The sequence below is a fragment of the Stigmatopora nigra genome, chromosome 7, assembly GCF_051989575.1.
Source record: "Stigmatopora nigra isolate UIUO_SnigA chromosome 7, RoL_Snig_1.1, whole genome shotgun sequence".
NCBI lineage: Eukaryota > Metazoa > Chordata > Actinopteri > Syngnathiformes > Syngnathidae > Stigmatopora > Stigmatopora nigra.
The window spans coordinates 15,585,552-15,599,543 of record NC_135514.1 but is presented as its reverse complement, the minus strand read 5'-3'; the positions used below and the strand labels follow the sequence as shown (position 1 = coordinate 15,599,543).

General features: G+C 42.0%; 1 protein-coding gene across 2 annotated transcripts in view; it reads right to left on the bottom strand.

The window, feature by feature from the left end:
• Window positions 1–12,639, bottom strand: part of sema6cb (semaphorin 6Cb) — a 56,496-nt gene extending 43,857 nt beyond the window's left edge. Inside the window, exon 1 of one of the 2 annotated variants that reach the window (XM_077720156.1) lies at window positions 12,594–12,639. The gene's annotated coding sequence lies outside the window, so the exon portion shown is untranslated. Of the gene's footprint in view, window positions 1–847; window positions 1,339–12,593 lie in introns of those variants that run through there. The other variant, XM_077720155.1, reaches the window with a different exon arrangement.
• Between the last annotated feature and the right edge of the window lie 1,353 nt (window positions 12,640–13,992).

Sequence of the window (13,992 nt, the reverse complement as noted above, 5' to 3'; positions counted from 1 at the left end):
AAATGCCATTATAAATTGTATAATGACAATAAAATTGTTTTGTCAAAAATTTTGTCATTATACAAGTATGATATATAAAGTCCAGCACAAAGTGCACAAACAACAACAACAAACAGACAAATAAGTAATAACAATAATCAATGCATGAGTCATGAATAAATAAGTATTTCACAACATACATCATTGGTGAAGTGCATAAATAACAATAACAACAACAAAAAACTATATATATTCAATAAATATTAATACATAATCAATCAATATTAATAAAATATCAATAAATAAATAGGTCATCTTGTTTATTAGGGTTTACTTGTGCTATTTTTTGGACTCGTGAATTTTGATGGCTGTCTTGCTTTAAAAATTAAGGCAGAAAGAAAAATCTGATTCCGCTATAAAAAATGTGCCCGACTCATTTCCAATGGCTGCCATTGATTTATAAATTCATCCCAGTTCACTCAACTGTAAAAAATGTCTTTTTTTGTTTTTGACTTTTCACATCTGCGAGATATTAAACAATAAGAGCGTCGTGTCAAAACTCGTCCAAGGCCAAACAAACAAGGCATTTCAGCGTGTGTTTGTTCTTGTTGGAAAGGCATAAATCATATTAGCATTCATTTTCCATCCAGCATGTTGAAAAATTAAATCTCTCTCCGAGCTAAAACAATATTTGCACGTCCGCGTCAAATTGGACGGCGGCTCGTGGCCTGCACTCTTCAAATTGGAGGAATTATGGGTAGAAAAAAGCTTTTTTTAGCAAAGGGAGACCAATTAACGTTCCTACTTTTAAGGAATAACGATAATTCCTGGATATTTTTTTGATTTTAGGTAATTTAAGGTTACTTACAGTTGATTGGTCACTTTCAGCTGATGTTTCCGGGTCTTGATTTGCTGCTTTGGTGATTTTTCCGGGTGACTTTCTGTTGATTTTGGGTCACTTTCTGATGATTTGGGGCATTTCCGCATCATTTCCTGTCAATCAAATCAATCAATCAATGAATCAATAAACAGGCGGCCGACCCGCAAACGTTTTTTGATCAAATTCCGCATGTGCCGCCGGAGTCCATTAGAAGAAAAGCACTTTTTATCCGAGCAATGAATTGGTTTGGCGGGCGCGCTGTGTCGCCGCGGGGACGCTATTATGGGATGGCGCTCCAAAACAATATCGGCGTTACGAGGAGCCGGCGCTCGGAAATACGGCTACGCTGGGAGTCGTTTGCGCTCCTGGATCTTTGCTTTTTTTTCCCACATAAAAAAAGAGAGGCCGTGGCGGCGGCGTGGTTGCGTGGGAAAGCAAAGCAAAACAAAAGACAACAAAACGCAACCTTTTGAAAGCGTTAGCACGCAAATGACGTTAGCCCGCCGCTAACGAACTGACGCAATGCCATTGTTTGGGGATTTTGGGAGATTCCTCGCTCCCTCCCTCCCTGTCTGCCGCCGTTAGCGCTACTTTGTGGATTTGTTGTGTCGTAGTTGGCTGCCGTTGACGGACACGGACGTCCAATCTGGATGGGTTTGAATGATGGGAAGAAGACGGGAGCCAATGAAAAAGGGGGTTGAGATTATGAAAATGAAGTACTATGGTTGTTGATGTTATTATTATTTTTGTCATTATTATTACTATTACTATCATCCTCCTCCTCCTCATTGTCATCCTCATCCACCATCATCATCATCACTCATCATCGTCATCATCCTCATCCACCTTCATCATCACTCATCATCATCCTCATCATCCTCATCCACCTTCATCATCATCATCATCATCCACCATCATCAGCAGCAGCATCATCATCATCCTCATCCACGATCATCATCATCATCATCATCATCATCATCATCATCATCATCATCATCAGCATCATCATCATCCTCATCCACGATCATCATCATCATCATCATCACCACCACCACCACCATTATCATCATCGTCATCCAACCTCATCATCATCATTAGCATTATTTTGAATCAATATTAAAAAAAATATGAGTAGGAATTTATGTGGATTCAATTAAAATAACAATTTAAAACCACAACGAAAATGAAAAAAATGGATTCTCCAATTTGACTTAATTTTCTATCATATTTTAGTTCATTTTTTTGGAGGCCCCACATTTTGTTTCCATCTTTCCGATCAACGCTATAGACGACGTGGTTAATGTAGCCTTTGCTTGAAGTTAGAAAGTCTAGTTTTTACGGGGCCTGTCTAAATTGTTGTTGTTTAGACACTGACTAATATCTGGAGGCAAAGGCCAGAGTCCATTAGAATGACAAACACCGCATGGGTTTAATTTCTCAGCTCCATTAGACAGCGGAAGCTCGCTAAGTACTCCACTCGCTCGCATCCTTCACCGCCACGCTGGAGACGCCCCGTGGCCACGCCCCCTTCACCATCCCAGCATTCCACGCCATTCCACGTGGGCGGGTTTGCTCCCCTTTCCGGTAGAAGGTCAAAGTGGATCGATGGCCGGGGGGAGGGGCCAAATAGCCAGTATCTAATGCTCAGATAGTTAAAAAAAATGTTGGCCGCCTCCCACTCTCGCTCTCACATAAAAAAAAAACAAAAAATAAAACATTTATCTGTATTTGCGTAGCCGAAGGAAACGCCAAAACGTTGTGGTGGTCTTTGAAGACCCTCCAAGGTCATCCCGGATCCGAGTCGGCGTTTCAAAAACCCCCAAAAAAGCTGGCGGCGAAAAGCTCGTGTGGACGGCGGCCAAAAAACCCGCGCTGTTGCTAGCTTTGGACGCGGCCCGCGTGGGCGGCTGACTGGCCGTTTTACCCGCGCAAAAAGCCACGCTAAACGTTCACGCCGCGGTCGCTCACGCACACCTGCGGGCGTGCTAGACGTGAGTGGGTGGGGGGAGGGGGGATAAGCCGCCTCCCCTTTGGCAAACGGCGGTCAAATCGTCCTTGGTTGAATATTCACCGCCGGCTAATCGTTAGCTGTAGCTTGTTGATGGCTTTGAGATTGTTATTTGGCTAAGTGGCAGCTAATGCTAACCCTTCCAAAAATATGCATGCTTAGCTAGCTAGTTGAACACTCTAAATTGCCCCTAGCTGATTGGTTGTTTGTCTTCTAGTGCTCTGAGATTGGCTGGCAAAAGATTCAAGGTGCGCTCATAGTTGGCTAAGCTTGGCTCCAGCACCCCCCGCGACCCTTGTGAGGATAAGCGGTATGGAAAATGAATAAGCTAAATTATGACCAATGTAAATTGCACAAAAAGTAAAATAGCATAAATTCATTCATTCATTTTCGGGACCATCTATCCTCACAAGGGTCGCGGGGGTGCCGGAGCCAATCCCAGGAATGAATAAATTGATGCTATTTTACTTTTTGTGCTTAAAGGTTTATGCAATTTTCATTTGCCATTATTTAATTTATTCATTTTCCATACCATTTAATCTCACAAGGGTTGCGGGGGTGCCGGAGCCTACCCCCAGGAATGAATGAATTGATGCTATTTTACTTTTTGTGCTTAAATGTTTATGCAATTTACATTGATCATCATTTAATGTATTCGTTTTCTGCACTTCTTATCCTCACAAGGGTCGCGGGGGGTGCCGGAGCCTACCTCAGCTGACACCGCGGTTTCCGTGTGTGCGTGATTGAGTGGATGACAAGGTGACACGGGAAAGCGCAGGTGGTGGAAGGAAGCCGTCACGAGGTGTTGGCGCGCACGCGGGAGGGAGCGAGGGCGCCGGAGCGTATTTTGGGCGGCGCTGATGAGGCGCCGCCGATGAGGCGCCTTTAATGACCCATAACTCATCAGAGCATTTTAATGAAGCTGGCTTGTGGCCCCCACAGACTAACACAAGCACCGCCCTTCATGCTACGAGCGCTTTTACGACACCCCCTGAACCTGCCGCGCGCCCCGAGGAGACTCATTAAGGTCGACCTCGGCACCCCCCACCGACCCTCCAACGACGACACACAGTTTGTCGGCGAGTTTGTTGACGAGAGAGCGACGTAGGGACGCCAGAATTTCACGTGACCTTTGACCTGATGATAGCCCACTAAGGTCAATTCCATAACAATTATTATTATTTGTTTATTTTTTTTCCCAAAAACTATAATTTATTTATTTTCTGAACCGTGTATTCTAACAAGTGTCATGAGGGGTGCCAGAGCCTATCCCAGCCAAGGAGACAAAACCAATAACTCATAGCTAGGAACAAATTAGCTTGCAATTAGCTTAGCATGCATGTTTTTTGCAAAAAAAACTTTCATTCATCCACATTTTCACAAGGGTCACGGGGGTGCCGGAGCCTATCCCAGCCAAGGAGACAAGCAATCACTCATAGCTAGGAAGAAGTTAGCATGAAATTAGCTTAGCATGCATATTTTTTGCAAAAAAACAACTTTCATTTATCCATATCTTCACAAGGGTCACAGGGGTGCTGGAGCCTATCCCAGCCAAACTATGGGCATACCCTTAGAGTGCTAAATTAGCTTAGCATGCATGTTTTTGAGAGGCAGGAAGAAACCCACATAAGCCCAAACTCCATAAACACAACGAGGACCCCCACCTGGTATCAAACCCTCGACCCCAGACCTGTGAGGCGGACACATAAACCACTAGGACACCCGACAAAAAACCCATCTTCAGCAAAAAGTGCCTCCTCCCTTCATTTCCCACATCACATTCAAAATCTTTGCATTATTTAGATGGGAAAAATGATGCAAATTATGAACAAAATTATGAAATAATAAAAAAATAGTCAAAAAGTCAATATTTTCCACCACCCAGGAGCAGAAGATTTCCATGCCGCAATCTATACAGCAAGAACAGTATGGGCAGACAAACAATACATAAACGCGGGAAGAATAAAAAGAGTCAAGGTCACCTTGACCGACACACACACACACACACACCCGCACAAAGCCACGCACACACATTTTTTTGCTCAGGGGTCTTTTCTGCAAACATCTTCACTTTGTAGGTTGGAGTGTTATTTTTCAGCAGAGCCTCCGTCACCTTCACGCCTCCCCCACCTCCCCCCTCACCTCCCCCTCGTCTCCCCCCCGCCTCCTTCAAAACGCTCTCAGAACCCCATTAGGGAGTTTAAAAAAAATTGGGGGAGGTGCTTCCACCTCCCAGGCGAGGGGGCGCTGTGTAATCAACTCATCGCGCAAATGAATAGCAAAGAAATCCTCGGGAGCAGACATCTCATATGCCCCGCCCCTCCTTCGCCTCTGACCCCGCCTCCTGCTACTTTTAATTGCACGGGGACGAACGAGTCCGGATGGTCTATTTTCGGTCCGGTTGGAGTGAGGGAAGCCGACTGGTCGCCAGGGAGAAGAATGACGAGCGGGTTATCGATCCATATTTGTTTGGGTGGTCAAAAGGCGGCTTTGTTGAAAGCCGCCGTGACATTTGCAATTTGCCGTTTTGCTGCCACTTCCTGTTCTTGTTGGTTGGTCTGGCTATTCTTTCCAATGGATTTTATTTATTTCCGTTTTGTTTCCTCCCTTTGTTCTGCCTTTCTTTTTCTTTTTTCTTTTTATTTGCTCAAATCAACAGGAAGTGACCTGTAATTGGCTCAAAATGGCAGAATGGCATTGATCTAAAGACAAGACAAAGGGAACGAGAAATGCCTGAAAAAGAATAGGAATCACAAATTTAACAGGAAATGACCCAATATCTACAGAAAGTGGCCCAACATTGTCACAAATTTGACAGGAAATGACCCAAAATCCACAGGAAGTGGCCCAGAATTGCCACAAATTTGACAAGAAACGACCCTAAATGCCACAATAACAACAGGAAATGAACTGAAAATTCATAAAAATGAATGGAAAGACTTTAGTCTCCTGCTCCACCTCTTCCTCCACCCTCCTCCCTCCTCTTCCTCATCCTCCTCTTCCTCCCCCGACTGACTTGAATATTCCATGCGGTTGCCCGCAGGTGTTAATATTTGCAGCAATAAAAAGTGAGCTATGATCTGACGAGATGCGATTATTCAGGCGGGGTGGGGAGGGGGGGTGGGGAAGGGAGGGAGGCGGGGCCTATTCGCCGCTTCTCCGCTTTTCGTATTCCGACGGCGACAAAGACGCCGTCGGCGTGAGGAAGACTCTCCCGGGGAGGCGTCTTCCTCGCCACGCTGGCAAATAATTAGCTGCTGAGTCTACATAATCTGGCAACCCCCCAAGCCACGCCCCCCACCCCCACCCCTACTTGTAAAATGGAAAAAGTGGGCGAGCATCAGCTGAAGTTGTCGCGCCGTCAACAGCAGGTGCAACACCTGCGCTTGACGTTTATTTTACATTCAATGTTTTTTTTGTAGCTACTCGACTTTATTTTTAAAAATCAATGATTGATTTAAAAGGGGGAAGATAAGGACATTTAATATACATTTATAATCTTCATTTTAATTTGATCCTAAAACAGAAAGTTGGAACTTTTGATTGAGATTCCCGGGCCACACAAAATGAAGCAGCGGGCCAGATTTGGCCCTGGGGGCGCCACTTTGACACCATTGATCTAGACTTTTTAAAAAACGTTACGTTATTTCAATCATTTTTTATGCATTATTTGGTGAAATATTGTTTTTTTGGAGGAAGATTTGAATCGGTAAATGAGGGCCGCAAAACGTCATCCCGCGGACCACCATCGGCCCCTCAGCCGCACTTAAGAGACCATTTTCATCAAAATATTCCAAATTCGTAATTCATGCAGGAAATTGGCCTTTGGATTTTCTCATCCTGAAAATATTGAGGTTTTACCACAATAAAAAAAAGGCTTACAAACTAAATTGACCTTGATTAAAGAATGCGGGTTCGCATGCGCACTCCCGCGGCGAAGCGCATTAAAAAGCAATTAAGGCTTTTTGGGATTTAATTGCATTCACGACCCGCCGAGTGCAGCTGGTCCCGCCTCCTCCGAACCCCCTGGCCACGGCGGGGCGCCGTGGAGCGAGCCGGCGAACAAAAACGCCATTCAGCAAATTGCGCCAATCGACGTTGAGCATGCTAACAACTTAGCCTAGCGATTAGCAAATGGTTGTTATGTACGAATGACAACTTGAGGCTAATCGCTAGTTACGGACGTTGTTGTACTCATCGATAGTCGCGCCACAGACGAGGAAGGCGGAGCTTGGCCTCCTCGCCAAATGTCAAGGTCACTGGCCGGGAAGAGAGAGCCTGCACCCCCCCCCCCCCCCCTTCCCCCCTTCCTCTACGTGAGCGCGCAAAAATCATCTCCACCGTTGGAGATGTATTTTATCTGAATTTAAAAAAATGGCAAAATCAAGAGGAATGAGGAGTGACCTAAAATCAACATGAAGTGACCCAAAAAATACCCAAGAATTTGCCACAAAATACAGGAAATTCCCTGAAAATGCCCAAAAATCAACAGGAAGTGCCCTAAAATTGCTCTTAAAATCAACAGGAAGTGCCCTAAAATTTCTCTAAAAATCAACAGTCGGTGCCCTGAAATTGCTCTAAAAATCAATATGAAAGGCCCTGAAAATGCCCAAAAATCAACAGGAAATGCCCTGAAAATGCTCTAAAATCAACAGGAAGTGCCCTAAAATTTCTCTAAAAATCAACAGGCGGTGCCCTGAAATTGCTCTAAAAATCAATATGAAAGGCCCTGAAAATGCCCAAAAATCAACAGGAAATGCCCCGAAAATGCTTTAAAATCAACAGGAAGTGCTTTAGGACTTGTCCTGGACTTGAAGTGACCTAAAATCAACAGGAAATGACCTGCCAAAAACAGGAAATGGCCCAAAATTACGTTAAACACAATCAATCGTAACCTGAATGTGCAACAAAACAAACCAGAATGGACCTAAAAAGGACACACAGGGTCATAAAGTCACCCGGAAGTGACCCAACTACCCCCCATGTCAACACGGAACTATTCAGAAAATAACATATGACCTCTAAATCAACAGGAAGTTACCTAAAGTGTCCCAGAATGGCCCCTAAAATAAAACAACCCAAGTAAATTCAACTGTAAATAGCCGAAATAAGCCCCTCCCATTCCAAACGGATTACCTTCGAGTCGATACACTCCTCAAACATGAAAAAAAGATTGGACGCCAGCGCAGGCGCAATCAAGAGGCCATTAAATCAACAGCGTTATCGTTGTTCTTCCTGGGCGCCGTCCTCACTTGGCGCGTTGTTGTCGTCGTAAATTATGGCGTTTTTATGGCGCGACATATTTGTCAATGCGCTCCCAAGCTTTTTGTTGTCCATTTTTTGGGGGGCGGCGGCTTGTTTTGTTGACACGCTGCCAGAACGCCGGCTCGCCTCTTGTCTCGTAAAATGCTAATAGAATAGCCAAGGTGACAAATGGACAAGCTTAACCGCAAACGCCGCCATCGCCGCCGCCGGACATCAAACATTCGTTCGTCCAACTCACGATGGCTCCTCTCTTAATTTAGGTTTCAAAACAACCCGGAAAAACTAATGGCGAGCTGACAGTGTGTCAAAGTGGTGGCCCGGGGGCCAAATCTGGCCCGCTTCATCCATTTGTGCGGCCCAAAAAATTCAATGAGTGCCGAATTTCTGTATTAGGATCAAATTAAAATGATAGATATAGATGGATATTAAATTTCATGTTTTTCACCCTTTTAAATCAATTTGCAATTTTTTAATCCATTTTGGCTCTTGTTTTTAGGTTAAAATCATTTTGTAAAACCTAAAAATGTATTAAAAAACTCAAATAAACATTGTTTTAAATCTATAAAAAATCGGAATATTCAGGGCTTTTAATCCAGTTATTTTAATCCATTTTTTTTTTAAATCTAAATATTATATCTAAAATGGTCCGGCTCATTAGCATCTTTTGCCCTTCTAACTATTAGCCGCTGTGCTAACACAAGTCTTTTATCAAATCCAACAGAATGCTAACACACGTTTTGCCCTTTCAGAGGATGGCTAGTTGTTAGCCTCTGTGCTAACACAAGCGCTTTTATCAAATATTTGCATTAATTGCCCTTCCAGAGGACGGCTAACGATTAGCCGCTGCGCTAACACCCGCGTATTTGCGCGACGCTAGCAAAAAGTGTCAAATTGAAAAAGGGGGAGCGCATCTTTTGTGGTATTATCCGGCGTTTAAGCCGAGGCAAAATTTGCTGAATGGGCAGACGTGAAGAATGCGGCTGGCCAATCAGAATGAAGAATATGAATATGAGACGTGTTATGAATAAAAATGGGCGATGAAGGATGCGTTTGATTTGCCGCCCGCCGCTGCTTTTCTTTAATTTCCCCAAAGACAAACATGACAATTGAGTGAGGCCGCACAAGATATTAAAAAGCCGAATATTAGATTGAGAGCACAATAATCACAGCCGGAAAGACATACTTCCACCGGAAAAAAAATGGAAAACGCCAGCGGAGAACATCTTGTTATTAGTGACGAGGGGGCGGGGATTAAACATATTGACGTACGTACGACTGACGATGGTTGGAGGGGGTTGCGTCATCGACGATGGGAAATATGGGAATTATTCGGGTGTTCCAACACTTAAATAAATTGATTTTATGAGGTAAAAGGGAAATATTCATAATTGAATGGTGGCCGACAGTTCGTGGGTTTATTCAGGTTTTACGATGGTTTGGTATTTTTTGAGGGTTTTTTTTGGTCTGGGATTTATTTGGGTTTTTTTTCCGACAGTCCAGGGTTTATTTGGGGTTTTTCAACGGTCCGGAATTTATTCGGGTTTTTCTACGACAGTCCGGGATTTATTTGGGTTTTACAACAGTCTGCTATTAATTTGGGTTTTACAACGGTCTGGTATTTATTCGGGTTTTACAACAGTCTGGTATTTATTCGGGTTTTACGATGGGCCAGGATTTTTCCGGGTTTTACGACAATCTGGTATTAATTCGGGTTTTACAACAGTCTGGGATTTATTCGGGTTTTACGACGGTCTGGTATTTATTCGGGTTTTTACGACGGGCCAGGATTTTTCCGGGTTTTACGACAATCTGGTATTAATTCGGGTTTTACAACAGTCTGGGATTTATTCGGGTTTTACGACGGGCCAGGATTTTTCCGGGTTTTACGACAATCTGGTATTAATTCGGGTTTTACAACAGTCTGGGATTTATTCGGGTTTTACGACGGTCTGGTATTTATTCGGGTTTTACGATGGGCCAGGATTTTTCCGGGTTTTACAATCAATCGGGGATGTTTTTGGGTTTTACGACGGTCCGAGATTTATTCGGGTTTTACAACGGACCGGAATTTATATATATTTTTTCCGACGGTCCAGGATTTATTCGGGCCTACGAATTTCGATTTCGGAAGCTTTGCGGTGCGTCCATCTTGAAATCCGTGGACTAAAAGGGACATAAAAGCATGTTGTCATCGTAAAGACGCTAATCAGGCAAAGCGCCGTCCGGTATCGTCATGACAACCAAAGGCATTATTGCTCTTCTGGCAAGAAAATAAAGTACAGGTCCAATTTGTCATATCACTCAAGTGGCTCGCTGGCATGACCAATAAACACGTCTTCGTTACATCCGGCACGCCATCGTCATCTTGTCACCAAGAAAAGAACCAACGATGAGTTGTCCGGGCAATTAAACGCGTTTATGTTGGCCAGACAGACAAACTCATGTCGTCATGACAACAAAGCCCATATTCCATATGTCATAACAATCATCCCGTTGGCATGTTGACAGCCAAAAAAATGTCGTCATCACACTAGTTCTCGTTGGCATGGCAACGAGACACATGTCCAATTGGTCATGACAGTCAAGTGCATGTTCGTGTTGCCATGACAACCGAGCACATGTAACATGTCATCATAACACTTGAGCACATGCTGACATGATAACAAGGCACATGTCAGATTTGTCATAACAATCATCATGACAGCAAAACATGTAATCACACAACAGCTAAACTCATGTTCACGTTGGCATGACAACCGAGCACACGTAACAATACTCGCACAAAAACTACAACATAACGTTGGCATGACAACAAGGCCTATGCTCAATTTGTCATAACAATCAAGTAGATCAACATATTAGCATGATAGCAAAACAACAGCAACTGAGCACATGTCACATTGTTGACAATAATAAACAACAGCATCACGTTGGCATGACAACAAGGCCCATGCTCAATTGGTCAAAACAATCAAGTAGATTATCGTGTTAGCATGATAGCAAAACGTCACCATAACACCTAAGCAACGGAGTCACATTGTTGACAATAATAAACTACAGCATCACGTTGGCATGACAACAAGGCCCATGCTCAATTGGTCAAAACAATCAAGCACATGTTCATGTTGGCCTAACACCAAAACATGTCGTCATCACACTGAAGCACATGTTCACGTTGGCATGACAACCGCGCACATTCCCACAAAAATAAGACTACAGCATCACGTTGGCATGGCACATTGGTCATACCAAATTATGCGCGTGTTTACGTCGGCATGACAACAAAACACAAGTCCAATTTGTCCTATTAGTCAAATGCCGCCATGACACCTGAGCACAAGTGACACAGGCCATAATAATCAAGCACACAAGGAAGCTACCATGTTGAATTCGTCTAAATAATCGGCATGACGACAAAGCAAGTCAGAACAAGCCATTTTGTCTTAATAACAAAACTATTTTTATAAAGTTGACGCAGGTAGCGACGCTGATGTTGACGTAATTATTCCGAAAAAAATTCTAATGGCGTCTTTCCGCCCACCCGTGCTTTTCCCGCCGAGTCAGCAAAAAATAAAAACGGTGGCGCCGCAAAGCAGATCTTCAAAGGCGGCTTAATCCGGCCGGCGGATGGTTGGATTGCCTCGAGTACGTCACCCCCCGGTCAAATTGCGGACGAAGGCTTTAAAGGGTGAAAAAAGTCCGGGAAACTCCAAAAAGTTTTCATTTTTCAAGATCGAATATTCACAATAAGGAAATATAACGTCGGAAAACCACTCAAAAAGACGTAAATATTTTCAAAATAAAAGTCGAATTTTCAAAATAAAAGTCAAATATTCAAAATAAAAGTCAAATATTCAAAATAAAAGTCAAATATTCAAAATAAAAGTCAAATCTTCAAAATAAAAGTCAAATATTCACAATAAAAGTCAAATCTTTAAAATAAAAGTCAAATCTTCAAAATAAAAGTCAAATATTCAAAATAAAAGTCAAATAATCAAAATAAAAGTCAAATATTCACAATAAAAGGTTTTCTCCGGGTACCCCAATTTCCTCCCACTATGATTGGTCGGCCTTTGTCATTCAAGGTGCCCCCCATAGTGAGTTAGGATAGGCTCCAGCACCCCCGGCGACCTTATTGAGCATCCGGGCTGGCGTGGGTTTTCTCTGGGTACCCCAATTTCCTTCCTAACCCCAAAAACTTGCATGCTAGGCTAGTTGGCTAACACTCTAAATTGCCTTCTCGCAACGATTGGTCGCCGATTGTCATTCAAGGTGTTCGCCGTAGTGAGCTGGGATAGGCTCCAGCACCCCCCGCGACTTTAATGTGGGATAAGCGGCTCAGAAAATGAAAGAATGCAATAAATCCGGTGCCTTGTTGTACAATGCATTGTGGGAAAATAGGCATAGAAACAGCTTTGTACTATGGTTTCTTTTGCTAAAATGGAAGACAGAGCCACTTACCCAAATTAGCGACTACGACGACGACGACAGCAGCTGGGCTTGGCCTCTTGACGACAACAGCTGGCGTTTCCTTCCACCTAGAAAAAAAATAAAAAGAAATAAATTGATCAGAAACCAAGAACAAATATAATTACAATCAAGTCATTGTAAAACAACAACAATGTGCAAAATAGCCACCTGTTAGTTTAACATACTTACATTGGAAAAACTAGCCTAGAAAACACAAGGACAAATTGAATTCAAAGCTTTATTGAACATACATGCAGAATACAGACACAGTAAAAGATATCTTAGACATTAATAAGTTTAGAAATAAATAAATAAATAAATAAATAAAATGAATACAATTAAGACAAATCAAATAATAAAATTTATAAAATAAATAATTGAAATAAATAAAATAAATTAAATAAATGAAAAAAATAAATTAAATAAAATGGATAAAATAAATACAACAAATAAAATAAATAAATTAAATTAAATAGATAAAATAAATTCAATCAATAAAATAAATAAATTAAATTAAATAGATAAAATAAATTCAATCAATAAAATAAATGAAATAAATCTAATAAATTAAATAAATTAAATTAATCAAATAAATCAAATAAATAAATGAAATAGATAAAAACCAATAAAAATAAAAAAATAAACTAGATAAAAATCAATAAAATTAATAAAATAAACTAGATAAAAATCAATACAATTAATACAATAAACTAGAAAAAAATCTATAAAATTAATACAATAAACTAGATCAATAAGTAAAACAGATACATCATCAAAAAATAAGTGACAAATCAACCAAATAAATGAGTAATGGTGGACACGAATAAGTGGCAAGCTGTAAAAAAAAAAAAAAATCAAAGCCACTGCCAAACTAGTTTAAAAAAAAGTGTGTGACTTGTAGTCCGTAAAATGTGGTCTTGTTTCACGCTGCTGACTACTAAATGACTTTTATGTCCTCATTTTGGATTTCCTCCACTTTGTGTCCAACCGCCAAAGCGCCTGACATTTTTTTTTTGTTATTTTCCTGTCGGGAAACGCTGGGCGACGATGTCGGTGGGCCATGTCGGCGGCCATTAAAGAGCACTTGGCCAACACCTGATTGTCTTGTCCTGCGCGGAACATCAATTTGGTGGACGCCGGCGCGGCGCGTGGACAAAAACCAAGTGGCCTAACGCCGTTCAATTGGGGGAATTTGGAGGCGTGGCAACAAGAGGCCATTAAAGCTACTTACTCGGCTATTACGGAACGCCATCTAAAAAAAAATACAAAAGTTATACAACTGACTTTTGTCTTATTCATGCTGAAATGTCCCTTAATACACACACACATATATATTCACACAAAAATATATCTATTATATGTATTTAGCCGTACCTTTACTTACAAAATG